Here is a 25906-nt window from a genome sequence, read left to right as displayed (position 1 = left end):
TTCATGTCCCGCATGGGGCTCACAGTCTTAATCCCCATTTTACATATGAGGTAACTGAGGCACAGAGAAGTGAAGTTACTTGCCCAGTGTCACACAGCAGACATGTGGCGGAGGCAGTATTAGAACCCAGGTCCTTCTGACTCCCAGGACCATGCTCTATCCACTAGGCCATGCTGCTTTCCCTGTTGGGATTGTCCAGGAAGCACTAATGATTGAGGTGACAGAAATACAGCCTGTGCTTGATTAGTAATAGCAAACAATAAGAGTGAGAGAGCAATGGAATAAAAGGAAAAAAATAGAGTGGACAAGGACATGAAAATACACCCAAAGGACAGAAAAACATAAATAAAGGGATGAGGGATCTTAAAGGGTTGCCAGCCATGAAACGGCATGGGTCTTGAGGGTCAAAATACTGAGGAATCTTACCAATCCCTGCCTTCTTGCCCTGAATCCCAAAGGAACCTAATAGTAATAATCCTTTCAGTGAATTCAACTCCTTCCACTCAAAGCACTTAATAACAATCTGTTATCCAACTGACACTTACAGGAACCGGTCAATAAACAGAATTTTTTTAACTTAATACTTTTGCCTTGGCTTACGACGCTCTGATTTATGGAGTAATTTGACGAGTGGCGTTCTGCTTTCTCATGAGATCATTCAATGGAACCGTAGCTCTCAGATCCCCCTTTAGGCTGTCCACCACCTCTGTTGAATTTACTCTCCCAAGCACTTGGTACAGTCCTCTGCAAAGAGTAAGTGCTCAGTAAATACCATTGACTGATGTTGAAGAAACCGATACAGGGAAACACACCTGATTTTTCTGTTATTAAACTGTGGGGAAATGGGCTTTCAGATGCACACACTGCATGTCTTTGGGGGTTCCTGGTTTATCCCCAAGAGCCTGGGTTGGCCCCAGGGCTAATGTTAGGATTCTAGCTTGGAGGGTCCTGAACCAGTTCCTAGATGCCCATTGGTCTGTGGGTGTCCATGGCTGCTGGTGGAATAATAAATAACAATAATAGCAATAATAATAATCATGGTACTTGTTAAGCACTTACTCTGTGCCAGAGACTGTACTAACTGCTGAGGTAGATACAAGCAAATCAGGTTGGACACAGTCTCTGACCCACAAGGGGCTCAGTTTTAATCCCCATTTTACAGAGGCAGAAGGTGAAGCACAGAGAAGAGTCACAAGCAGTCAAGTAGAAGAACCGTGATCAGAACCCAGGTCCTTCTGATTCCCAAGCCTATCGATTAGGCCGTGCTGCTCAAGCACTCCCAGCCCCTAGAACCAGCTTTCCCCCAAACCAAGAAGAATTCTGGGGGGCATGAGGCAACAGAGTCCACTTGATGTGCTTGGTGGAAGGCTCAGGGGCTCCCTACTCCAATGAGAGAGCCAGCTTCCCACAGAGCCAAGAAGAATTCTGGGAGCTTGAGGTAGTGGTGTCCATTTGGTGTGCATGTTGGAAGACTCAGGACTCCTGATCCCTTGGACTGAGGCAGATTCTCGCTGAACCAATCTGAATTCTGGGAGCCCAGGGTCACGGCATCCATTTTGTGAGCATGTGGGAAACCCAATTCGTGGGCAGAGCTAAGTCCAGAGATACGGGACTAGTGTTCTCAACCTCTGTTCTTCCCCCTTTCCCCAGTTACCTCCCTTCTGGATCAAAAACATCCGCACTATAGGTCACCCCCACAGAGAGTCTGGGGATCACTCTCCCTGAGGGGTAATGTGTGTACCCACTGCCTAAGCCGGTTCTCTTGCCAGCCGGGTGAGCAGACAGTTGGAGCCTAGGAAACAACCAAGAATTATTATCCCCCTTTAACAGGTGAAATAAACAAGTCAGAAAAATGAACTGTCAGAACCAAAGCTAAAAGGCAGAACAGGAATTAAGAGTTCAGACCAAACCTCAGCGGAAGGGACTTCCACTTGGCATCCACCATATTCTAACCGAGAGCAATCCGAGTCCTTTTCACCCCCAAATTCGGAGCCTCGCTCTCCCCCAGATCTTACAGAAGAGCCTCTAACTGCCCTGAGACCTAGACCAAGCGATACTGCATCTCTCCCAAGTTGAGCGGCATTAAATATTAGTTTAATTTAATGTTTTCCAGATTAATTTAAGATTAATTTACATCCAGGCATTTGCGCTGCCCAGGCAATATCTCTCCTTTCTGTCACGTCTATCATCTCCCAGGCAGTAGAAAGGGGAAACTGTAGAGCGAAGATGCATTGTGATAAAGTTAGGGGAGATTTAATTAAACCATTACACAGCTTTTACTTAAGTACGGGAGTAAAGAGAAGCAGCATAAATTTTCTAAAGAACAGAGAGGCGTGTGGGTGTCAGGAAGCCTTCGTAGACAAAAAGTTTGGAGCTTTGGAAGCTGGAGTTGGTGAAGGGATTTGTGCAGGTGAGTGGGAGGCCTACTTCTAGATGGTTCCTTTTGAGATCAACTTGAGACAGAGGCATATTCCTCTCACTTTGGCAAGTGTTGCTGTTCTGAGCGAATCAAGAAGAGGGATTTGTCTTCTCTGCTAGTATTTAGTCCGTTCTTTTAGGTGTCTGGCACTCTCTCAACTAGGCACAAAATGGCCCAGTGGGCCTGCGTGGACAGTCACTCAGGAGCTTCAAAAATTAATCGATCCATCAATGGTCTACTGGAAAGACCCTGGGCCTGGGAGTCAGAGGATCTGGGTTATAATCCTGGCTCTGCCATTCATCTGCTATGTGACGTTAGATAAGTTACTTAACATCTCAGGGCCTCAGTTTCCTAGTCTATAAAATGGGAATTAAATCCTACTTCCTCCTAAGACTGTGAGCCCCATGTGGGACAGGGACAGGGACTGTGTCCAACCTGATTAACTTGGATCTACTCCAGGGCTTTGTTCAGTGTTTGGCACATTGTAAGAGTTTAACAAGTACCATTAAAAAAGTATCCTCTATACTGTAATCTCCTTATGGGCAGGGAAAGAGTCTGCCAACTCTGTTGTATTCTCCCAAGAGATTCATACAGTGTTCTGCACATAGTAGATGCTCAATAAATACAATGATTGATTGAAAACAAACACAAAAGGACTGTCCAATCTAGGTCCCTCCAGAGTTTCAAGACGAGGGTTCTCTCTCTTCCCTTTCTTTGCCCCACTCCAGTTTCAGTCATTCTGGATCACGAGCAGCCGTGCCCTAAATCATCACCCAGTCCCCATGTGTGCCCTTAGATAGGGGTTACACTAAGGAGAGGTTAATGATAATAAATTAAAATAATTGTGGTATTTGTTAAGCGCTCACTATGTGCCAGGGACTGTGCTAAGCACTGGGGTATATACAAGGTAATTGGGTTGGACACAGTCCCTGTCCCACATAAGGCTCCTAGTTTTAATCTCCATTTTACAGATGAGGAAACTGAGGCAAAGAGAAGTTAAATGACTTGCCCAGGGTCACACAGCAGACAAGTAGTGGAGGCGGGATTAATCTGGGGGGCCGGGGGGGGGGCCAAGAACTATGACCAGATTGCTCATCTGACTTTTTTCCTAGGAAAAATTGGACTTTTTCTGGGAGAGACCAGGCACCGGGGCCTAAACAGCCACTGAATCACTCAGTCAACCAGTGTTATTTACTGAGCGTTTACTGTGTGTAGAATGCTGTACTAAGCGCTTGAGAGAGTACAATACAACAGAATTGGTAGACATGTTCCCTGCCTCAAGACTGTAAGCTTGTTGTGGGCAGGGAATGTGTCTGTTATATCATTAGACTGTACTCTCCCAAACACGTAGTACAGTGTCCTGCACATAGTAAGTGCTCAATAAATAGGTTGACTGACTGTCTATACAAGCTTACAGTCTAGAGTGAGCCTAACCACTGACCCCAAGAAGGAGAGATTGTCTTGGTTGAGAGGAAGCACAAAGAGAAACTCCTCAGTCCAGCTGGGAATCCAACAGGTCCTGCCAAGGATCCAGACCCACCGTCAGCCCAACCATCCCAAATCTGACCTTTCCGGAGCGACCCAAAATGCAAAAAAACCCCACGAAGCTCGGGCCGGAAATACTTCTGAAATGCAAAACAATAAATAAACTGCTAGAAAGATCCTGATGACTTGAGCAAATGGAATCTAATCGAACAGCTGTTACCCTTCCCATAAAGAGGAACCTTTGCGACTCATTTAAGGTCTTATGAATCGTCAGCCTTTCCCCGCTCAGCGTAAATACCATTTTTCAACCCAGTCTGTTATTTAACCTATATTTCCAGGCTTCGTATGTATGCTGGCAGCTCTCGAAGTATATTATCCTTCCCCCCTAACATACAAGAGACGCACCAAACAGACAATATTTCCTTTATGTTCTTTTTGATTCTCTCGCCTGGTGTTCCACTTTCTCTTCATTAGATAGCCAGGAAGCATGAACTTTTTAGCACATTTTGCGGATCCCACGTGGGAGGCAACACAGCCAATGCTGATCATCTCAGGGACTCATTTCCCAGCACGTGGGTTATTTATGCCTGCTTCCTCTCATTACCCACCTATTGGCCCAGAGGGGAGAAGCTTTCAAAGACAGTAATAATAACTGTGGCATTTATTAAGCGCTTACTATACGCCAGACACTCTACTAAGCGCTCAGCTGGGTACAAGCAAATGGGATTGGACACAGTCCCCGTCCCATGTGGGGCTTACAGTCAATCCCCATTTTACAGATGAGGTAACTAGGGCACAGAGAAGTGAAGTGACTTACCCAGGGTCACACGGCAGGCAAAAACTCTGGTGAGAGAGGAGCAAGGAAAAAAATCATATCTCCTCTGAGACTAAGACTTCTTTTCCCCTACTCCCTGTCCATTCTGTGTCTTATGCACAAAGAAGCAGCATGGCTCACTGGAAAGAACACGGGCTTGGGAGTCAGAGGTCATGGGTTCTAATCCCCTCTCTGCCACTTGTCTGCTGTGTGACTTTGGACAAGTCACAACTTCTCTGTGCCTCAGTTGCCTCATCTGTAAAATGGGGATTAAGAATGAGACCCACGTGGGACAACCTGATTACCCTGTATCCCCTCCCAGCGCTTAGAACAGTGCTTGGCGCATACTAAGTGCTCAATAAATACCATTACTATTATTATTATGATGATGATGATGCACTTGGAACTGTACCCTTTAAACACTTGATACTCATCACCCCACCCTCAGCCTCACACCATTTATATTCATATCTAATAATGTATCGATCTATGTTATTATCTGTCTCTCCTTCTTCTTAGCTCTCTGTGGGCAGGGAATGTGTCTACCACCTCTGTTGTATTGTACTTTCCTATGCATTTAGTACAGTGATCTGCACAAAGTGATCAATAAATACCAATGAATTCATGGCTAGGTAAAGGGAAATTCTGGAGTAGCTGGGCCCTGCAATTATCCATCCCACCCTTGGTCTCCAGTGTGGGGAATAATGGAGAGTGAGCTATGTTTGGAAGCAGCGTGGCTTAGTGGAAAGAACCCGGGATTGGGAGTCAGAGGATGTAGGTTCTAATCCCGGCTCCACCGCTTGTCTGCTGCATGACCTGGGGCAAGTCACTTAACTTCTCTGGGCCTCAGTTACCTCATCTGTAAAATGGGGATTAAAAGTGTGACACCCACCTGGGACAACCTGATTACCTTGCAGCGCTTAGAACGGTGTTTGGCACACAGTAAACACTTAACAAATACCACAATTATTATTATTATGTTTTTCGGTGAATAATTTGAGCATTTCTACCACTCAGTTATGAAAGCTCCTCAACTTCTTGCCTGAGGAAATGAATGACTCCATTAAAGGCAGGAAAGTTAAAGGCCAAAAGGTCAAGTAGTTCCTGGAGTTCCCAAGGGCCTTCCAAAATGCCTGGAGTCAACGTGACCGTTAACCTTTAGCTTTAACCTGTGTTTCGGCATCTCCAAGCTGGCTGAAGGGGAAAAATAATGGAAAAGGTGGGTAGGAAGGCTCTCCTCTCTGTGCCCTTAGCACATGAGCCCAAGAGCAGCAGCGGCACTGGGAGCTCTTGATACTATAACACATGGAGAACTCAAGTTTCTAAGCCAAAATTCTAGAGTATTACCTGCAAGTCTGCAAGCTGGCACTACTGACATCTCCTGGCACCAGTTACTCTATAGGCTAATCCTGAAAGTACAGGGACCTCTTGCCTCTCCCCACTGCAATCCATACTTCACTCTGTAGCCTGGATCATTTTTCTAAAAAAAAGTTCAATCCATGTTTTCCCACTCCTCCAGAACCCCCATTGGTTGTCCATCCACCTCCTCATTAAACAGAAACTCCTTATCACTGGCTTTAAAGCACTGAATCACCTTACCCTCCTCTATCTTACTTCACTGATTTCCTACTACAACCAAGCACGTTTGCTTCGCTCCTCTAACACCAACCTACTCACTGTCCCCAGTCTTATCTATCTCACTCTTGACTCCTCTCCCACACCCTGCCTCTGGCCTGAAACCACCCCCCTTCGTATCTGACAATCACTCTCCCCACCTTCAAAGCCCCTCAGCAATTTTGTACATACCCAAAATTTATTTTAAAGTCTACCTTCCCTCTAGACTGTAAGATCCCTAGGGGCAGGGAATATGTCTACCAACTCCACTGTACTATACTCTCTCAAGTGATCAGTACAACGCTGTGCGTACAGTAAGCACTCAGTGATTGATGGATGATGGATTTACTGACTTCCCTACATCCTTCCAAAGTCTCCCTTCTCCTAATAATGTTGGTATTTGTTAAGCGCTTACTATGTGCCGAGCACTGTTCTAAGCACTGGGGTAGACATAGGGGAATCAGGTTGTCCCATGTGGGGCTCACAGTCTTAATCCCCATTTTACAGATGAGGTAACTGAGGCACAGAGAAGTTAAGTGACTTGCCCACAGTCACACAGCCGACAAGTGGCAGAGCTGGGATTCGAACTTATGAGCCCTGACTCCAAAGCCCGTGCTCTTTCCACTGAGCCACGCTGCTTCTCTCCTATCCACAGGTCTCATGTTTCCGACCAGCCCATCCCCGAATCACCCAAATAACACCACTCTCCAAGCCTCCCTACCAGCCCTCTATTTCTGCTACCCAATCCATTCGATTCTTCCCTTTCTTTATGAAATAATAATGTGTGTGTATAAAGTGCTTTCACCTCAGCGATCTTATTTTACCCTCACAACATCCTTCGGTGTCCCCATTTTACCACTGAGGAAATGGAGGCCCCGAGAGGTTAAGTGACCTTCCCAAGGTCACGCAGTAGGCCAATGGCAGAGCTGAGACTAGACCCAGACTAGATTGTAAGCTCATCTTTAAAATGTAATCTCGTCATGGGCAGAGAATGTGTCTGTTGATCGTTATATTGTACTCCCCCAAGCGCCTAGAACAGTGCTCTGCACACAGTAAGTGCTCAGTAAATACGACTGAATGGACCCACGTCTGGTGACTCCCAGCCTCGTGCTCTTCCCTGTCTTCCTATATAAGAAATACAAGTAATTTGGTTTTGGCATATGAGCTCCCCGTAGACATAAAAGCATCCTTGAACCCCTAGTGACAGAGAATTTTCTGGTTGCAAACAAAACTTGGAGCAGAAATGCTCTAGAAGGAAGCGGGTCAGCCAGAGAGAGAAAGTGATAGAAAGTAATATTCAAATTGGAAAAAAAAGTGGGTGGGTGGTTCCATATTGGTGCAAATGGAACATCCTGTACAGCCATGTGTTCTTGCTTTACTGAATTTGTATTTCACATACAGATCTTATAATTACTCCTTCGCCATAAACAAAACATGCCATCAAGGGACTTTTGGGGAAAATCTGCTCGCTCGTTTCTGTCGCACACCACGTCCAACCCTGTCAAACCTGCCCGGCCACAGCCAGGCAGGGTCAGGCTGGGGAAGCAAAGAAGCCAGAAGTTGGTATTCCGGGTATGATCCCTTCTCCTCGAAAGCCCATTGGCTTCTGTTGCGTCCCTTGGCCTTCATTCAATAGAAGTTGGCATGGGCTGTTGCTTAGCGACAGCTTGCAGGGTACTTTTGTACTAGCCCATGGAAACGCTGTCTGTCTGGACCGCGTGTCATTCAGCATGATGGTTTTAGAAATGAAGGCGATGTTTGAGAGGCTCTTTCTCCGATCCCCCCTAAGTTAACCAAATGAATCCCTAATGAAGACTGCTTTCACACTCGGCCCCCCGCTCTTTAGCTTCCACGGTATGGGACGAAGCCTCAGGAAAGGCAGAGGCCATTTTTTTTCAGGCTTGAAGACCACGAGAGCTGACTTTCCCCCGGTTGATTAGCTTGCCTTTGTCCTCTCCTGTAATCAAGATCTTTGTTCAAAGGGGCACTGTTGAAATGCAACAGTGACGGCTGCTGTGGCCAAGTCATCCATTTCCCAAACCACCAACAGGTCTTGGCCATGGTGAACCAGGCCACGGAGACCACCGTGATCTACCATTAAGGGTGCAAACTGGAGTAAAGCCCCCCCTTCACTTCCTCCCCCAGAGAGGCCGGCCCATCACCTAATCAGGGAGAATTCTGAACCCCAGATTTCAGGTTCTCCAGCTCCCCAGGGGAAAAGCGACCAACTCCAAGAGGAAATCGGTCAATGTCAGCCTGTGCAAGTCTCTCTCATCTGCAGGAGAGCCCAGGCAAAGAGAGACAATTAGGGGAGGAACTAAAGAGGAAGAGAGGGATAGAAAGAAGAGGAGAATCAGTACCTGGAGAGAGAAGTTTCAGAAGCTTGCCACCTTCGGATCATGGAGGTCACCCTCTCCCTGGAATGGATGGTGGAACCCCAGGTTGGATACTTCCCACTCACTCGCTAGCAGGGTTGATGCAGAGATCACTAGGAGATATTGTGCCAGAGAATGTGAACCAAGTCCCAAAGTGGAAGCAGAATCAAGACACAATTCCTTTAGAGCCAAAGTACATTCCTTTCCCTATAGTTCCTGTGAGGAAATGGGGGGAAAAAATCCCCTGGCTCTTATATTGCCAGCTGGAGGCCTAGAGGAAAGAGTCCAGGTCTTGGAGTCCGAGGATCTGGGTTCTAATCCAAGATCCCCCACTTGCCTGCTGTGTGACCTAGGGCAAGTCCCTTAGTTTCCCAGTGCCTCCGTTTCCTCATTTGTAAAATGAGGATTCGGTAACCATTGTCTCTCTTCCTTAAACTGTGAGCTCCATGAGGGACAGGAACTGTGTCTGAACTGATTATCTCGTATGCACCCCGGGACTTAGTATAGTGCTTGGCACATAGTAAATGTTTAACAAATATTATTACTAGTATGATTATCCCCAGCCTTCTTCCCTCTCCCTTCTCTCCATCTATTTCAGGCTGAGGGTGGGTAGACATTCTAATTCTAATAAGTGTTTAATACAGTGCTCCGCATATGGTAAGCGCTCAATAAATACGATTGAATAAATGAATAATTTGGCACAATTACCTTGCTTTTCAGGGCTTCCACAAAGAATCTTGAAAGACCCCAACTGAATGATGGCATGTCATCTTTCTTCAATGACCAGGAAGGCTAATGGTGTTTTAGATTGAATGTCCCTTTCCTTCAGTGACTTGGATTGTATTCCATCACAAAATCCCAGTAGATTCCAGATTGCAGGGTTCAATCATCCTTGCAAATCACCTGAAACCACTGGGAAATTCCAGCAGGAAAGATGTCCAAACTGGGAGAGCCATTCATGGTCGTAGCACAACTTAAAACTCAGACCCAGACAGTTTCAGCATTACAGCCACGATACCGGAAGCCGTTCCCTGAATCTTCCTCAGATTTGCATCCAGGGACCCAGTACCTGCTGAATCCAAGTGAAATGATTTGACAGAGAGAGAATTTGCCCAATTAAACAAGTAATCACCAGAGGAACCTTCATAGCCTACTAAATCAACATGACAATTTCAGGGGGAAAAAAGTATACGACCACAAATTTCCAAAGGAAGACTTTTCTAGATTAGTACTTGTACAGAAATTCATTCATCTAGCTGATGGATTTTAACAGCCGCAGAAACAATAAATAATGAGGCAGAATGTGCTCATTTACCAAATCTGTACCTAGCATCTATATTTATATCATTACTCATTGCCTAAGGTAGTTCCATGGTCATGATTATGCTGCACAAAATGAATGTTATCCTCCTTTTTCTGTAAATAAAATTCTAAAATATCCATTTTTCTGTTCCTCTCCTCTCTGTGGCACGAACAGAGTGCTTATCAGTAATGGAACCAATAATATTGAATGAGCCACTAGTACATAGAGCACCAAAGTAGATACTTAGGGGATACCCACATGAATATTTCATGGTTCCTGACGTCAGAGAGCTTAAAATTTTCAGGAAGAGTTTAAACAGACAAATGAATGATTATGCAGTAGTTAAAAACATGTCAGAATAGCAATAAATAACAAATAATCAATAACAAATTAATCAATAACCAACTGATCAATAACAAATAGGTAAATACACAAGAACACTGAATTGGTTGGAGGGCAGATTAATCAGGGAATGCATCCTGGAGGAAGTGGGACTTTTTAAATAAACTTGTAAGAGAATACTGCATGCAAATTTCAATTACATAACATTGAATCAATGAGATAAACTGCTCAGTTCAGTAAATCCGCAACCATTAACTCCTGAATTCCAGAGGATGTGCGATACGTTCTGATTACTGGAAGAAGGTTTTCCAAGGTCACTGCACCTGTCTATTAAAATAATCTGGAAAAAGCGGAAGAGGATATGGGAGAGATGAGGAAAGGGAGAGACAGAGAGACGAGAGATTGGCATTTGTTTGTCCATTTTAAGAATTCTGGTATTTACTAAATGCTTACTATATGTTAAGTGCTAGGCTAGGAAGAGGCATGTATTTCATGCCCATTTTACAAATGAGGAAACTGAAGACCTGAGAGGTTGGCATATAATAATGATGGTATTTGTTAAGTAGCAGCATGGCTTAGTGGAAAGAGCCCGGGCTTGGGAGTCAGAGATCATGGGTTCTAATCTCTGCTCTGCCACTTCTCAGCTGGGTGACCTTGGGCAAGTCACTTATCTTCTCTGAGCCTCAGTGACCTCATCTGTAAAATGGGGATTAAAACTGTGAGCCCCACGAGGGACAACCTGATCACCTTATATCCCCCCCAGCGCTTACTGCCATCATTATTATTATTAAATCCTTACTAAGTGTCAAGCAATGATCTAAGCACTGGGGTAGGTACAAGTTAATCAGGTGGGACACAGTCCCTGTCCCACTTGGGCTCACAGTCCTAATCCCCATTTTATAGATGAAATAAGTGAGGCCCAGAGAAGTTAAGTGACTTGCCCAAGGTCACACAGCAGACAAGGCGAACCGGGATTAGAACCCAGGCCAAGGCTTTTTCCTCTAGGCTGTGCTGTTTATGATGAATTTGTCTGTCTCCCCCTCCAAACCTTAAGCTTCTTAATGAGTACTCTATTGCACTGTACTCTCTCAAGCACTTAGAAGAGTGCTCTGCATACAGTAAGCACTCAGTAAATACTATCATTTGAGTGGTTCCCTTAGAGTGGGGTGCAATTGGGAGTCAACCAGCCACAACCAGATCCTCATTTTACTCATCATTAATTCCAGTGTCCCCCAATAATTGCTAGGTGCTGTTACCAACTCGGTGCAGCTTCGTGCTCTATGAAGCTGATATCTTCAATTAAGAGACTGATTAGCAAGATCTTTAATTCTTCCCAGGTAGCGATCTTCATTATTGCAGATACATCAAATTCTATGAGCATGGCTATAAAGCATCCTAGTTTTCTGTCTGTGGTAACAAGATTTACAATGCTAATGCTGCGGTGCTGAACAGCCAACAGAAGCAGGCTTGCAGTATGGATTACAAGTTCTGAAAATGATTTCACACACAGAAACAAAATCCCAAAAATGGGGAACGGGGGAAAGTTTCTCAAGTATTGCCAACGCTCCCCTATAGACTGTAAGGTCGTTGCGGGCAGGGAATGTGTCTGTTATATTGTACTCTCCCAATCACATAGTACAGTGCTCTGCACACAGAAAGTGCTCAATAAATATGACTGATTCAGTGACATCTCCCCCTTTCCTCAAAGGATAGACAGTCATTTGTGCTTACCAGGAGTGTTCAATCAATATATGACTGATTGATTGATTGAACACTCCTGGTAAGCACAAATGACTGTCTATCCTTTGAGGAATGGGGGAGATGTCACTGAATATCAACTTCTGACTTGGGAAACTACAGTAATTTTGCCTCTATACTGTAAGTTCGTTGTGGGCTTGGAATGTGTCCCCATTTGGGACGGGGACTGTATCAATCCTGAAAATCTTGAATCTACCCCAATACTTAGTAGAGTGTGTGGCCCATAGTAAGCACTTAACAAGTACCATAATAATAGATTATGAATTGTGTGTTTCTGGTTCCCAGAGCACTCTTCACGCTCTCTTGCCTCTGCCAGTCAAGTTCCCACTGGGGCCTAGAGCGTAACAAGTGAGTGGGAGGGCAAAGGGGCATTACATTCTGGTATGTTATTTTATATGGGGAGGGAACATGTCTGCTAATTCTGATGTATTGTACTCTCCCAAGGGCTCAGTACAGTGCTCAGCACATAGTAAGTGTTCAATAAATACCGTTGATCGATTGATGCGTACGACCCATTTGGAACCAAAATGATCGCATCAGGCAGGCAATTACTGCCTTATTAAAACTGGAATCACAGTTCTGACAACATATACAACGTTTGGTAAACAGAAGGCATTCCATAGCTACTGATAATGACAATAATGAGGAACAGGACACATCTATGTAGATTTTTTGCACCACCTTGCGAAGGATGGGTGAATAATATATACAAGCAGTTTCCATGCGTTTCTATTTAGAAAACAAGGATCTGAATTCTAGAAGGGTTTGGATCATTGATGAGAAAGACTCAAAAAGTTAGTGTACCTGAGCATTTCATTTCAAAGCTGAAACATGAAATGGGTTCTATACCCACTCTGAGACATTTGGCTATGTACTCTAGCACGATTTCTGGGTTTGACTTGATGATTCTAGTCCACTCACCTGTTCTTTCAGTACCCTTTCTATGGCAGAGATCTTCCATTTTTTTCCAGAAATGGACAGTATGAAGAAACTGGCTTAGTTTAAGTTTGGACACAAATTCCATAATTTGATAAACTCAATCTCATCCCATCTCTTAGCTTCTTCCAAGTGTCCGCTGTTTGGAAGGATGAGTACTAAAATTCCTCCACAGGCCTTCAGTTTGGATTGAAAAGTGATACCATATCACTGCCCTGAACTATCCATCAGGAGACCGGCTGGGTTCTTGTTTCAATTTTCTACCTCTTTACCTACCCTTGCATGACTGCACAAAATGTTGGCTAGGTAGCAGAATCTACAAGTAACATCCAATTCTAGACTCCCTGTAGAGATCTTTGTTCAGGTTTAAGTCTTGTTGGGAGTGGGCCGGTATATCTTCGGACTAATTACTAGTCCACAGCAATTTCCTGGTTCTGTAAAATAGTGAGTTCATAATCTCCAGCGTGCCTTCCTGCTCACTGACTCTTAGAGGTCAGATATATGATTGGATGCATGATTCCTCACAAATGATTGACCAGTGTCCGTCTGACACCCTACTGAATTGAAATAATTTTCCAAAGAATCAGTTTTCTATAAATCAGTCCCAAACACATATTAAGCGTTCAGTATTCGAAATCTTACTAAAACACTGAAACAGAAAATCTCTGGGTGAGAGGGTTGTTTACAACTTGGCTTCAGTGAATCCCAGCTCCCCACACGCTGAACCAAGAATCCTGTCTTACCCTCCTTGCTACCTTTCTTTCCTCTTTCTCTGCTCTGTTTCCTCTTGAACCAACTTTCCCTGAGAATTTCATGAAGATTCCACTCAAGGGTGCTAGTAATTCCCCAGTCTTCCTCGGCAAAATATCTTGTAAAACACTGATCTGTATTTTGAACAGGAGGCTGATGGACTGCTAGTGGAAGATGTGAATGCTCGTCAGAAGGGGTCCAGAAACTGTTAAAAAAAAGTCACCTTTGAATTAAGAGCCAAATTACAGCCTGGCTTTCATTCACCAAGAGCCTAGACTGAGAGTCCAGGTACAGGAAAGCAAAGCATTTCCTTGAAATGGTAATGAAGTGCAGCCAAAATAGAGATAATTATTTTAATTAATGGTAATGATTTTAACGGTTGAACATTTTAACTAATTAATTATGATTGATTGCTTGTTACTAATCAAGGAATGTGATTCAAAGTTGTAATTGAAAAACTGGAAGCAATAGTTCTTTAAGAAAGCGCAGTGAGCTCCCATAGAGAACATGGCCAGCCTCCTTACCTCACAGCACCCTGCATTTGAAAACATTTTCATTCATTCTTTTTTCTTTTAGGCATTAAGAAAGAAAAGCAAAAGCTATACTTCTTATTGCTCTGCCTTCAAAACTGAAACTAAGAATTGCTGAACATCAAGACATTTGGGAGCTATCTTCATTTCGGTATTGACTAAGTGCCAAGCATTGAACTAAATACTGAGGTAGATACAAGATAATCAAATCAAATAACAGACCTTGTATCACATAATGCATAATCACATCTAGGAAGGAGGGAAAGCAGGAATCTCATCCTTATTTTACAGATGAGGAAACTGAGGCTCATTGATTTGTCCAAAACCTCAGAGCTGGGGTTAGATCCCAGTTCTTTTGACTCCCAATCCCACATTTTATCACTAGGCCACACTTATCTGATTACCTTAGTTGTGGTGCCAAAGACCTGATTTCTCCTCCTAATCACAGGACTGTGAAGATAACTCAAAAGCTAAAAAGCTGGACAAGAAACATTAATAGCTCACTAAATCATCTTATCCCATGCATAAAGGCTGCCCAGGGAAATGGGTGAATCGGATGACCAACACCTGTCACCTACCTACTTGAGGGGTTCCATTATGAGTGCTAGAGTTTCCAACCTTTAAATACTTCAGTAAAATAATTTAATGGGATGCTTCAGCAATTCATGAAATCGAGGGAAGTGAATTTAAACTGCCTCATGGGTACAGAAACAGACAGATAGGAGTTAGTGGTCCTTTTGGTTAACAAGAATGCTTGCCTCCTGAAAATGGAATTTGTTCCTCATTTTTGTTCGGTTATTTCTCAATGATTCTGCCCAGTTTAGCTTAATTCCAGTGCCCCAAGGCAAGGTGATGTCCTCATTTTCCTCTACCTAATCAATCTTGCCACCACACAATGCCCTTCCCTCCCCATTCAGGGTAAATTCACTTCATTTCATTCTAAACAATTCCTTTCCCTCTTTGGAACTCAGCCTCCTTGCCCCCACTTAGTCTTTGTTAGGCAGACTTCTCCTGGGCTCTCTGGTGCTCTCGGCCCATAAATCAATTCCTCCGGCTCCTTCATCATGGTGGTGGTTGCTGTTCTCTGACCTCCCTGTGGCTCTCCTGGGTGGACGTGGCCAGACGGAGATGCAGTAGCTAGGATGGGATGCCCTTATGGAGGGTTTTCATCACTGGCCATAGAGGACAATGCTCTCCTTGCTACAGGAACTGGCGGCCACGTTAGTACGGGGCAGGCACTTGCTTTGGAGTATTCCAAATAGGCTCGGTTTGTCGAACGAACCTTTCCTAATTCCCTAACGGTGCTCCAGCCAAGATGTAGAGCAAGATCATGCATTCTGGCAGGGTTGAGCGTATTTCAGTTTTCAAGGTTCCGTAGGCCCCGGCCTTCAAACGGAACCGATCGACACACGCTACCCATGGGACGTACTCTTCAGCTTCCCACTGAAGGCAAAACTCACCGTTCTAAGGGCTGTGGGCCTGCAAGATTTGGCTGTCTCTTTGGCGACAGTGGATATCATCTGCAGGCAGGATCCTACTGCTCCTCTACGGGCTCGGGCCGGACCCAGAGAAAAGGATGATGAACTTCAGGCTCGCCTTTCTCCAAGTGTGAAGCTTGCCTCCCGGGCTGGCGGGCCAACCCTCACCCTGGAAGCAACCCAAAAAAGGCAGAAGGGAGGGAGAAATCAAGGAAGGTTATTTTCCTCTTGCTCAGGACTTGCCAAAAACCAGGCCCTGGTGCTGAATATTCAGTGCTGAATAGCAAATACTCGATCCAGTGCACCTCTCTCTGCTGAATCGAAAGCGGCGATGACTGAGCCATGAATGAAAATGAGTCCCAACTGCTCCTTACCCGTGGATAAAACACACTGCTTGGAGAAACACCATCTTCACCCAGACCCCACCAAGGAAGCGTCTAACAGGTACTCGCTTCGCATCTTCAGCAGTATAGTTAGGTATCACTGAAGGCGGGAATAAATGTATATTATGTGTAAATATGTACATATATATATATATATATATTCAATTCCACATTCAATTGTAGAATGTGATTGCTTCATTAGGAAACACCTTTTTTGGATTGTTTCATTAGGAAACACTTTTTTTTGCCTGTCTCCCCCATTAGAGTTTAAAGCACCATGTGGGAAGGGAAAGACTGTTTCTGTTGCACTTTCTCCTCATTTACTCACAATGCATCGTACCTATGGGTACTCAATAAATACCGATGCTACAAATAGTTCTTCTGAGGAGAAATGAACTATTGTCCATGATGACGACTATTTGAAACACTCTTTTTTTAATGGTATTTTTTATATGCTTACTATGTGTCAAACACTGTTCTAAGCAGTGGGCTAGATAAAAATTAATCAGGTAGGATGCAGTCCCTGTCCCACAAGGAGCTCACGGTCTAAGGAGGACTTAGAACAATTATTGAATCCCCATTTTATAGTTGAGGATACTGAGACACCCTGGAAAGTTGTGACTTGTCCAAGATCACATCACAGGTGAGTGGGGAAGGCAGGATTAGAACTCAAGTCCTCGGACTCTCGGGCCCAAGACTTTTCCACTAGGTCACACTGCTCTTGCCGTCTTCTCTCCCTGCGAAATGGGCCTGGCATCTTTTTGAGCAAAGGCTTGAAACTCACTCCAGTCAAAGGACCCACTCAGGGGAGCCCCCATTTCCTAGGGAAAGGGCAATCCCAGGGCTTTTCCAAAATGTTTTAAATAGCATATGTTAAGCACTTATTATATGCCAGGTACTGTACCGAATACTGGAATAGATACAAGATAATCAGGTTGGACACAGTCCCTGTCCCACATAAGGCTCACAAACTTAATCTTCATTTTACAGATGAAGTAACTGAGGCACAGAGAAGTTAAGTGACTTACCCAAGGTCCCGCAGCAGACAAGTGGTGGAGCCAGGATTAGAACCCAGGTCCTCTGACCTCCGGGCCCATGCTCCTTCCATTATGCCATGTTGCTTCTACTCTGTGCAAAATAGAACTCTGTGCTGATTCCTAGTTCACAGGTACCCTCCCTAGACAAGGAGGGTGAGCATATATGAAATCTGGCAAAAGTAAAGTCCTCAAACTGCCAAACCCTCTATAAAATCTGGCTGTGATGTACTGGCTTTTAAATGACATGATACTTAGTGTGTCTAATCTGCACCAAAGAAGCTGCCGTTCGGATGCAGAGAGAAAGCAATTTTAGGAGCACTGAATCCCAATATTTGCAAATGAGGGAAACAGAAAATAGGCACCCCAAATTTTAGCTGGGGTTTGATCCATATTTAGCAAGGAAAAAAGGTCAATAGCAGTTTCTAAAATTGTGAGCCTTCTAAAATTCTCTTTGGCCTGCAAATTCTACTGTGTCCTGACCAACCCAGAATTCTACTCACAGGAAAGGAGGGGAGGAGAGCCTAGGGCCCGAGGCCCAGGACAACTATCTGGTTTGATCCTCTGCTAAGGTCAGAACTATCTACTGCACGTGAAGCCATCAGCCCTGTCCCTCAAGCTTCCCGCTCCCTAGAATAAACACCATCAATTTAGACCTCGAGTTCCCCTAAAAGATGCAAAGGCCAGAAAGGTGGCAAAAGATAGAAAGAGAAGGCAATGAAATGGCCACAGACACATTCAGTAGATAAAAAAAAGTCCTTTCCAAAGTATCTACCTACGTGTTTAAATGGAACAGCAAAGGGGAGGGATATGGGCATTTTATCTGGTTCCTGCTTCACTCTATTCACGAACACATTAATTTTGTACTTTAATCTTCTCTATAGTCGCACTGCCAAGAATGACATAACCAAATCCACAGAGAGCTTCTATTATCTAGCACTGGAGTGACCGCTGTTTAACTGGGAAACACCTCACATTCGGACTGCTACAGAACATACGCTTCTTCGATCGGGATTGTTTAGTTGAACCCGAATTGATTCTTTCTCTCTCCAAAGAGCCAAGACATATATTCAAATACCTTGCAGAATTTCCACTAAAGGAGAATGCTGATGACTTTCAAGCAGAATGTTCCCTTTTCTAGAGAGCTATGTGATTTATACCTGATCCAGCTTTTGAGAGCAACCTCAGACATCCTCCAGAGCTTAATAATAATGAAGAGAAATTTCAAGCTGTGGTTAAAAAGGAAAATATTTGTCTGCATTACAGATACCCATTTCCTTTAATTATTTTGGTCATGATTTAGTATTCGAGCTTTTCATTGGCTCCTCACCTGATAAATTACTTATTTAATTGGGCAACTGTCAGGGAGCAATTTCAGGGCGGACATTTCAAGGATTTTGAACAAGAGATGAAATTCGCACCTACTGCATGTCAATGGTCGAAGTGGCGGTCTTTAAATCTCCATTTCCCTACTGCAATATTCCTTCTCCCAAAGCAGCTGCTCCCTTGTTCAGTTTCAGCTGCGGAACAGACAACTCACCCAGTATCTTCTCAGATGCTCCCAATAACTGGGCTGAGCGATTCCATTTCTAACCAACACCGAGACCATTAAGATTATGTTGTGCTTAGGTTCCATAGATATTTGCCCAGCATTTCCTACGATGTCATAAATGCCACCCTGACAAATTTGGTGTCCATGGGCAGCTTTGCCAATTCAATGAGAAATAAGAAAAACCAAGAAAGGAACCATTAGGGAGAGAGCCAGAAAGACGTTCTTTCCCTTGAGAATCCCACAAAACAGCAGGAGTATCCAGAGGCCACCCTGAATACTCCAGGCACACAACCACTCATCAAAGTTCCCACAAGGGGCAGAACCCCCCTCTCTACACCCTCCCAACAGCTTCCTGTCATCAGCATCGGGAACAATATCTGTGGAGCGATGATTGTTTGCCAGACTTGGAAATGTATAATACAATTAATAGACATGACTCCTGCTCTCAAGTACTTTATAAGCTAAGGGGGACCCAATGTCATCGAGAATACACAGGGGTCAAGGGGTAAAAAGCTACATATAGCTCATAAAGAACAAAACTATGAGAAAAGACCCAAAGGGACTATGGGACTCTAGAATGGCCCTGCTGCAGCACGAAAAGCCTGAAAATAATTTCCTTTTCTGTCACCTTCCTTTAATTCCAAGTGCTTTTATGGTTGTTGTTGTCTCTCTTATGTTATTTTCTGTTTCAGTCTTTTCTCTGGTATCTGTTGCCTTCCCCCATCCCTTTTATGTTTAGATTGTGATCCCTTGTAAAGGGGGCCACTGGATAGTGTCTAACTTTTTCTCCATTATATTATTTCCCACCACTTAGTATTGTACGCCACACAGAGTAGGCACTCAGTAAATATTGATGAATGAAACACAAATCAAGGGTTAAGTGCTTAGATGGCTGTTGGAATAGCACCATTAAGAAGGTCAGAGATTAGTCAGGGAATGCCTCTTGGAGGAGGAGGAGGGCTTCTTTTTAGGAAATCTTAAAGGCGAGGAGGGACATGGTTTGGTGACTCTGAGAGGGGAGGGATAAATAAGTAATTTATCAGATGAGGAACAGGAGAACAGCAGAAAAGATGGGTCCAGTGGGTCAGAGAGGGAAGAGTTGTAAGTTAGGTATCGTTAGAAGGTAAGATTGGGAGTGGGAAGTAAGCAAGCTTGGTTGTTGCAGGAGAAGCAAGAGGAGCCGTCAGAGGGTAGCGGCTGAAGACACCAGAACACGGTATCCGGTACAGGGTGAGGGCCCCAGGACTTGCCTTCCTTGAGGACACATATTGCTAGTTATTCAGGCAGTTTTTTTCTTAATGGTATTTGTTAAGCACTTACTATGTGCCAGGCACTGTACTAAGCACTGGAGTCGATACAAGTTAATCAGGTTGGACCCAGTCCCTGTCCCACATAGGGCTTGGACTCTTAATCCCCATTTCACAGAGGAGGGAACTGAGGCACAGAGAAGTAAAGTGACTCGCCCCAGGTCACAAGACAAGACAAGACAAGTGGCAGAACTCAGGTCCTTCTGACTGCCAGGCCCATGTGCTATCCACCAAAAAACACTTCTCGGCAGCATGGTCTAGTAAGAAGCACATGGGTCTGGAAATCAGAAAAACCACATTTTAATCCCAGCTCTTCCACAGGCCTGTTATATGATCTTGGCAAGACCCTTAAATCCACTGAGTCTCATTCTGTGAGCCTCGTCTGTAAAATGGAAATAAGATACCTGCTTTCCCTACTCATTAAATTGCAAGTCTTGTGTGTCTTCCCTGATTATCCCATGCCTACCCTAGAGTTTAGTACAATGTTTAGCACATAGTAAATGTTCAATAAATAGCAGAATTAGTTATCCACTGGGTGGATAAGAATCACACCAAGTCACGTGATGGATGTACCTGCCAAATCCTGGCTGCATGACAACTGCACACTCTAACAACCACCACAGTTCAATGCAAATGTGACTCATGTCACTGAAACTAACAAAAACACTTAAAAAATAAAATGCACTTGCAGTAAACAAGGAACTTCGGTCCCTACTTTCCTCGTGAAAATAAATGAGGCTTTTGTAGTTAGAACACTACAAAAATTCTGGGGACTGCAGTGGGAATGGTAGAACATCCACATTAGAATTGACCTTACTCAACAGTCAGATCTCTCCTTTGTTTGCCACTCTGTAAACCCATGAGCTTCCCTCTCAAGATCACTCCTGGAGTGTTTCCAGAATCCCACCAGTCTCGGCCGTGAGAGGGAGAGTCAAGCAGAGGCCTACCCATTCTATTCCTAGCTTGGGCAGTGGCTAGCGAGTGGAAAGCAATCTGCTACAGGTCAAAGCTCTCCTGTGCTGGGCAGCAGCGACAAGGGGGAGAGTCGAGGGTGGAGACAGGTTTACTGCGTGGGAGAAGGCAACGGTAAACCACTGCTGTATTTTTACCAAGAAAACTCTATGGATACACTACCAGAATGATCGCAGGTAGAGGTGAGCACCTGGTAGAGCTATGTCCCTGGAGTCGCTATGGGTCAGAAACGACTCAACAGCTTAAGACAAGACAAACCCATTTGTCTTCATTTGAGCTTCAAGAGGACATCTAATCTATTCCCCTTTCTCCAGGCAGACCTCAGACCATCCAAGACAGATGGGACTTGTTAAAAGTTTCCAGAAAAGGTGATTTAAGGACTGCTGATGTCTGACTTTTGCTTATTTTGTCTTCCTGCCCAGCACAAACCAAACACTCAATAAATACCATTCCTGCTACTCCCATGGAATCCAGCCCAGTGTTTAACTAAAGCTCACTCAGAAAATGCTTCCTTGAAACAAGCCTCCAATTCGTCCTGTGGTCAGTAGTGACGAAAAAGTGGCTAGCATCTGGCAGGCTGTTATCTTCTGGGTGAGAGCTCTTCCTTCCCTTTGAGACTCTTATTTAATCAGTGCTAAACTTTCTCTCTTCCAGAGTAAACATTTCCAGTTCCTCTTGCCTTTCCCTGACAGGTTCTACTTCTCAACCCTTCTCAGCATCTTGGTTGCTTCTTCCAAAGCTACATTCCATCATCTCTTGCAGACCCTGGAAGAGGCAAATCCCCCAGTGCTCCCAAGAGATCACGTGTCCCCGTGAAATACCCGTGAGAGCTCTGCAAGCACAAGGACTGAAATAATTAGCCCTGGAAGTGATGAAAAATGAGGTTTCTCTTTGCTATTAGGGCCCAGAGAATCATTCAGTTACTGGTATTTATTGAACAACCACCAAATGCAATGCATTGTCCGAAGAGCTTGGGGAAGTACAACAAAAGCAAAACATCCACGCACTGCCCACAGGGAGTTTACAATCTAATGCTCCAACAAAGCCAGGGAGGAATTCTGTTGCAGCAATTCCCCCGTATTGGCAAGTCTCTCCTGATGCAGACTTGCTTCAGAAGAGTCTAAATGTGAGAATTTATACCATCTATCCAGATCACATCTTTCAGGCAACCACAATGTTAATGAAATCAATCAATCAATGCTATTTATTGAGGGGTTACTATTTGCAGAGCACTATACTAAGCGGTTGGGAGAGTTAAAATACAACAGAATTAGCAGGCCCAGAATTTACAACCTAAGACATTTTAAAGGTTTCCCAAATTCCTTTTTCAAACTGGGAAAAAAATCCACAACCAGTCAACCTGGACATATCTTAAAATCCTCCCCAGTTTTTCAGAGATACCAGTTCCATGACCCCTTTGGTACCAGTTGAGGAATTCAAAAAACTCTAGCCAGAGGACTGTTTGTAAAGGAAAATCAATCCAATCATAATTTATTGAGCACTAACCATGCACAGAACACTGAACTAAACACTTGGAAAAACACAATGCTACTAGTAGAGTTGGAGGACATGATTCCTCCACTCAAAGAGCCTGTTGTCTTCAGAGAGGTGGATGAGTTAGGGGGCAAAAACTTATTTTGAAGAAAGTGTTGGGCTCTTTCACTGTTTAACAGATAAGAATGAATACTGCTGTTTAACTAGATCCAGGCTTCGAAATATCTAATTAAAACTGATGTGCTTATTTAGTTTCCAATTCATCACAGGTGGGCCCACATTAATGTGAAAATGAAAGTAAATTACCAGCATTTGGCAATCTCGCTGAATGTCATTCATATTATTAGCTCAAATCTCAAAATGCATTTTAAAATGCAGTTCATAGGTGGGGCTTTTACTCCCAACACAAACAAAAATCATCGTCTCCCTTATTGCATTCTACCTTTGTCTATCACCCTCCCCATATCGAAACAGTGGCTAATTAGCCGTTCGGCTGTGGAATACGAAATGGAGTGGTGACGGGAGGCCAGAGGAAGGGAGCGGATGGACGTCTTTCTAGACAGGCTGAGCTGAGTCTCACCCCTATCTCTTGCTAATGCCCCCTGGGAATGACTGTTTAGATTGGCCCAAGCCTTCTCTTTCTCTCTCTCTCCCTCTCCTTTCTTCTCTCAACCAGAACATCCAAAAAAAATCGGTTCACAACTTCAAAGAAGAAGCATCAGATGGTGAGCAGGCAAGACGAACTGGCATTTTGAGTTCTGACCCTGTTTTAGTATCTACTCCTCTCCTCCACTAGACTGTAAGCTCCTTGAGGGCAGGGATTGTTGTGTTTTCTATCTCTCAGGGACTTTCCCAAATACTTAGAATAGTACTCTGCTTATATTAAGCTCTCAGTCGATGCAGTTGATTAATGGATTGAACCAATGTTTCAAGCTGGGAAACAAATTTGAAAGGGATTTTTTTGTTGTTTTTCTTCCGTTGTACTTTGTCTCCAGTTACTCAGTGCAGTGTGTCTTTAGTGTGTCACCCTTAGTTGGTGCTCAGTACCATTACAAATCTCAATCCAAAAGGCGTTTTTTAAAAACCAGGATTTTTAAAAGACAACTACACATTTACAGAAAGGAGGAAAAATTAATAGTGCCTGAATTTTCCCAGGTTGTTACTGATGCCAAGCTGCAGAGCAGAGGTACGATCGAGAATCCTCTCCCTCCCTAGCTTTGGCAATGCTCCTTTCCTAAAAGCGTGAAAGGGGATTATAGTCAAAATTAGCCCACAAGACTTGAGAGCAACCAGTGGGGAAGTCTGGTCAGCAAAGATTACCAAGTGTGAAAATAAAATGGAGTCCTCATCTACTGCTCCCCAGGTCCGTGGGTCCCAGTCAGACCCTAATCAATCAATCATATTTACTGAGCACTTACTGTGTGCAGAACACTCTACTGAGAAGTTGACAGCTCGACGTAGGCAGGAAACCTTTCTGCTAATTCTGTTACATTTTACTCTTTTTTTAAAAATGACATTTGTTAAGCATGCTGTACTAAGTGCTGGGGTAGGTACAAGTTAAGCAGGTTGAAAACAGGTTATGTCTCATACGGGGCTCACAGTCTTCATCCCCATTTTACAGATGAGGGAACTGAGGCCCAAATAAGTTGTGACTTGCCCAAGGTCACACAGCAGACAAGTGGCAGAGCTGAGATTAGAACTCAGATCCTTCTGACTCCCAGGCCCACGCTCTATCCACTAGGTCACCCTGCTACTCTCTCAAGCACTTAGTACGGTGCTCTGGACGTAATAAGCCCTCAATCAATACCATTGATTGATTGATTACAATCTAACAGATCTGGTTGACACGGTCCCTGCTCAAAAGGAGCTCACAGTCTACAGGGGGAAACAGATATTTAAATCAATTACGGACATGAATGCAGGAAGCGGCGTAGCCTAGTGGCAAGACCATGAGCTTGGAAGTCAGAGGAGGTGGATTCTAATCCCAGCTATACCACTTGTCTGTTGTGTGATCTTGGGCAAGTCACTTAACTTCTCTGTACCTCAGTTAAATCATCAGTAAATTGGAGATTAAGATTGTGAGCCCTATTTGGGACAGGGACTGGGTCCAACTTGAGTACCTTGTATCTAATCCAGTGCTTAGAATAGTACTTGGCACATAGTAAGTGCTTAAAAAACATAATAATAATTATTATATTAATAATAAAAATTTTTACTAAAATAATTATTATTATGTGTACACAAGGGAGGCAGACCACCTAGTTGGAGGGATCTACAATAGCAGTCCCAAACTCCAGGACATATCAGTCCCCCACAGGGGGTAAAGGTCAGCAGAGTCTGACCTAGGTTTGTTGTCCCTTCACCACCCACATGACCCTCCTCACAGAGGTCACTTGGTGACCCTCCACCACCAACCACCATCTTTCAAGCCCAGTGGTCATGGCTGGACTTCACCAGGCATCAGTTCTGGCAGAGCTGCTTCACCTTCCCAAGGTGACCTCACCCAAAATGCCCCAACTAGAGGGCAGGAGATGGAGTTTTCAATGACACCGGTGCAATGAATTCCTGGGTGTCGACACCACATCTAAGCTCCAGCAAGCAGAAGAAGGAAGAAAGATTCGCACAACTACTAGCATTGACAGGACACTGATTAGGGATTAAGCTTTCTTCAATACCGTCTCCACCCAACCACAGAGTGTCGTTTTGAAGAATCATTTGCAGTAAATGAAGGGAGAGGAACTATAAGGCCAAGAAATTGGTAGAAAATAATAGGAGAGAAGTGCTGTAGTTTGATGAGGGTAATAACCTTTCTAAACTAGTGTCCTACTGCATTAGGTTTTCCATGAAATTATTTAAAACAGCAGGGAATCAAACATCCCTACATTATTAACCTCTAGCTTGGGCTTATTGGAGAAAATCAGAGGGATATTTATGTGTCTTGTGTGGCAGGTGAACCTAGTATCCCAAACCGAATCAAAGGGGGCTGAGGACTCCCTGCCATAATTATTTTGCGGTGATAAAAAGCAGCCTCCCGTACTGTCAGTTGGACTAGGGTTGCAAGTCATTCTTCGGTCTCTGCATCGTAAATACCGTGTAGGCAGACAGCGTGTCTACTAATTCTATTGTACTTCCCTGAGTGCTGAATACAGTCGATCAAAAGTACCTATTAAGTGCTTAATCTATGCCGAGTATTATACTAAGAGCTCAGGAAAGTCCAATAGAGATAAAAGATATGATCTCTATCTTCTAGGCATTTACAATCTAGCGGGGGGGCGGGGGGTAGATGCTAAAATAAACTGGTAGAAGGAAGCCAGTGAGTAGAAAGATGTGTCTGCAATTCTGAGGTGATGAGGGTGGGAT

At 44.1% G+C, this 25906-nt stretch overlaps 1 long non-coding RNA gene and 1 other non-coding gene across 2 annotated transcripts; one reads left to right on the top strand and one right to left on the bottom strand.

Moving 5' to 3' along the window:
• Nucleotides 1–8698: 8698 nt before the first annotated feature.
• Nucleotides 8699–15967, bottom strand: LOC114813188. The gene is made up of 3 exons (XR_003760831.2): nucleotides 15787–15967; nucleotides 9416–9779; nucleotides 8699–8820 (listed from the first exon to the last, which is right to left on the bottom strand). It is a non-coding gene; the product is annotated as an uncharacterized LOC114813188 (long non-coding RNA).
• Nucleotides 15968–20946: 4979 nt separating this feature from the next.
• On the top strand, nucleotides 20947–21084 carry LOC114813524. The gene has a single exon (XR_003761241.1). It is a non-coding gene; the product is annotated as a small nucleolar RNA SNORA7 (small nucleolar RNA).
• Nucleotides 21085–25906: the final 4822 nt, after the last annotated feature.

Source organism: Ornithorhynchus anatinus, chromosome 7 (genome assembly GCF_004115215.2).
Source record: "Ornithorhynchus anatinus isolate Pmale09 chromosome 7, mOrnAna1.pri.v4, whole genome shotgun sequence".
NCBI lineage: Eukaryota > Metazoa > Chordata > Mammalia > Monotremata > Ornithorhynchidae > Ornithorhynchus > Ornithorhynchus anatinus.
The sequence above is the reverse complement of the archived record's forward strand: the minus strand, read 5'-3'. Positions and strand labels throughout refer to the sequence as shown.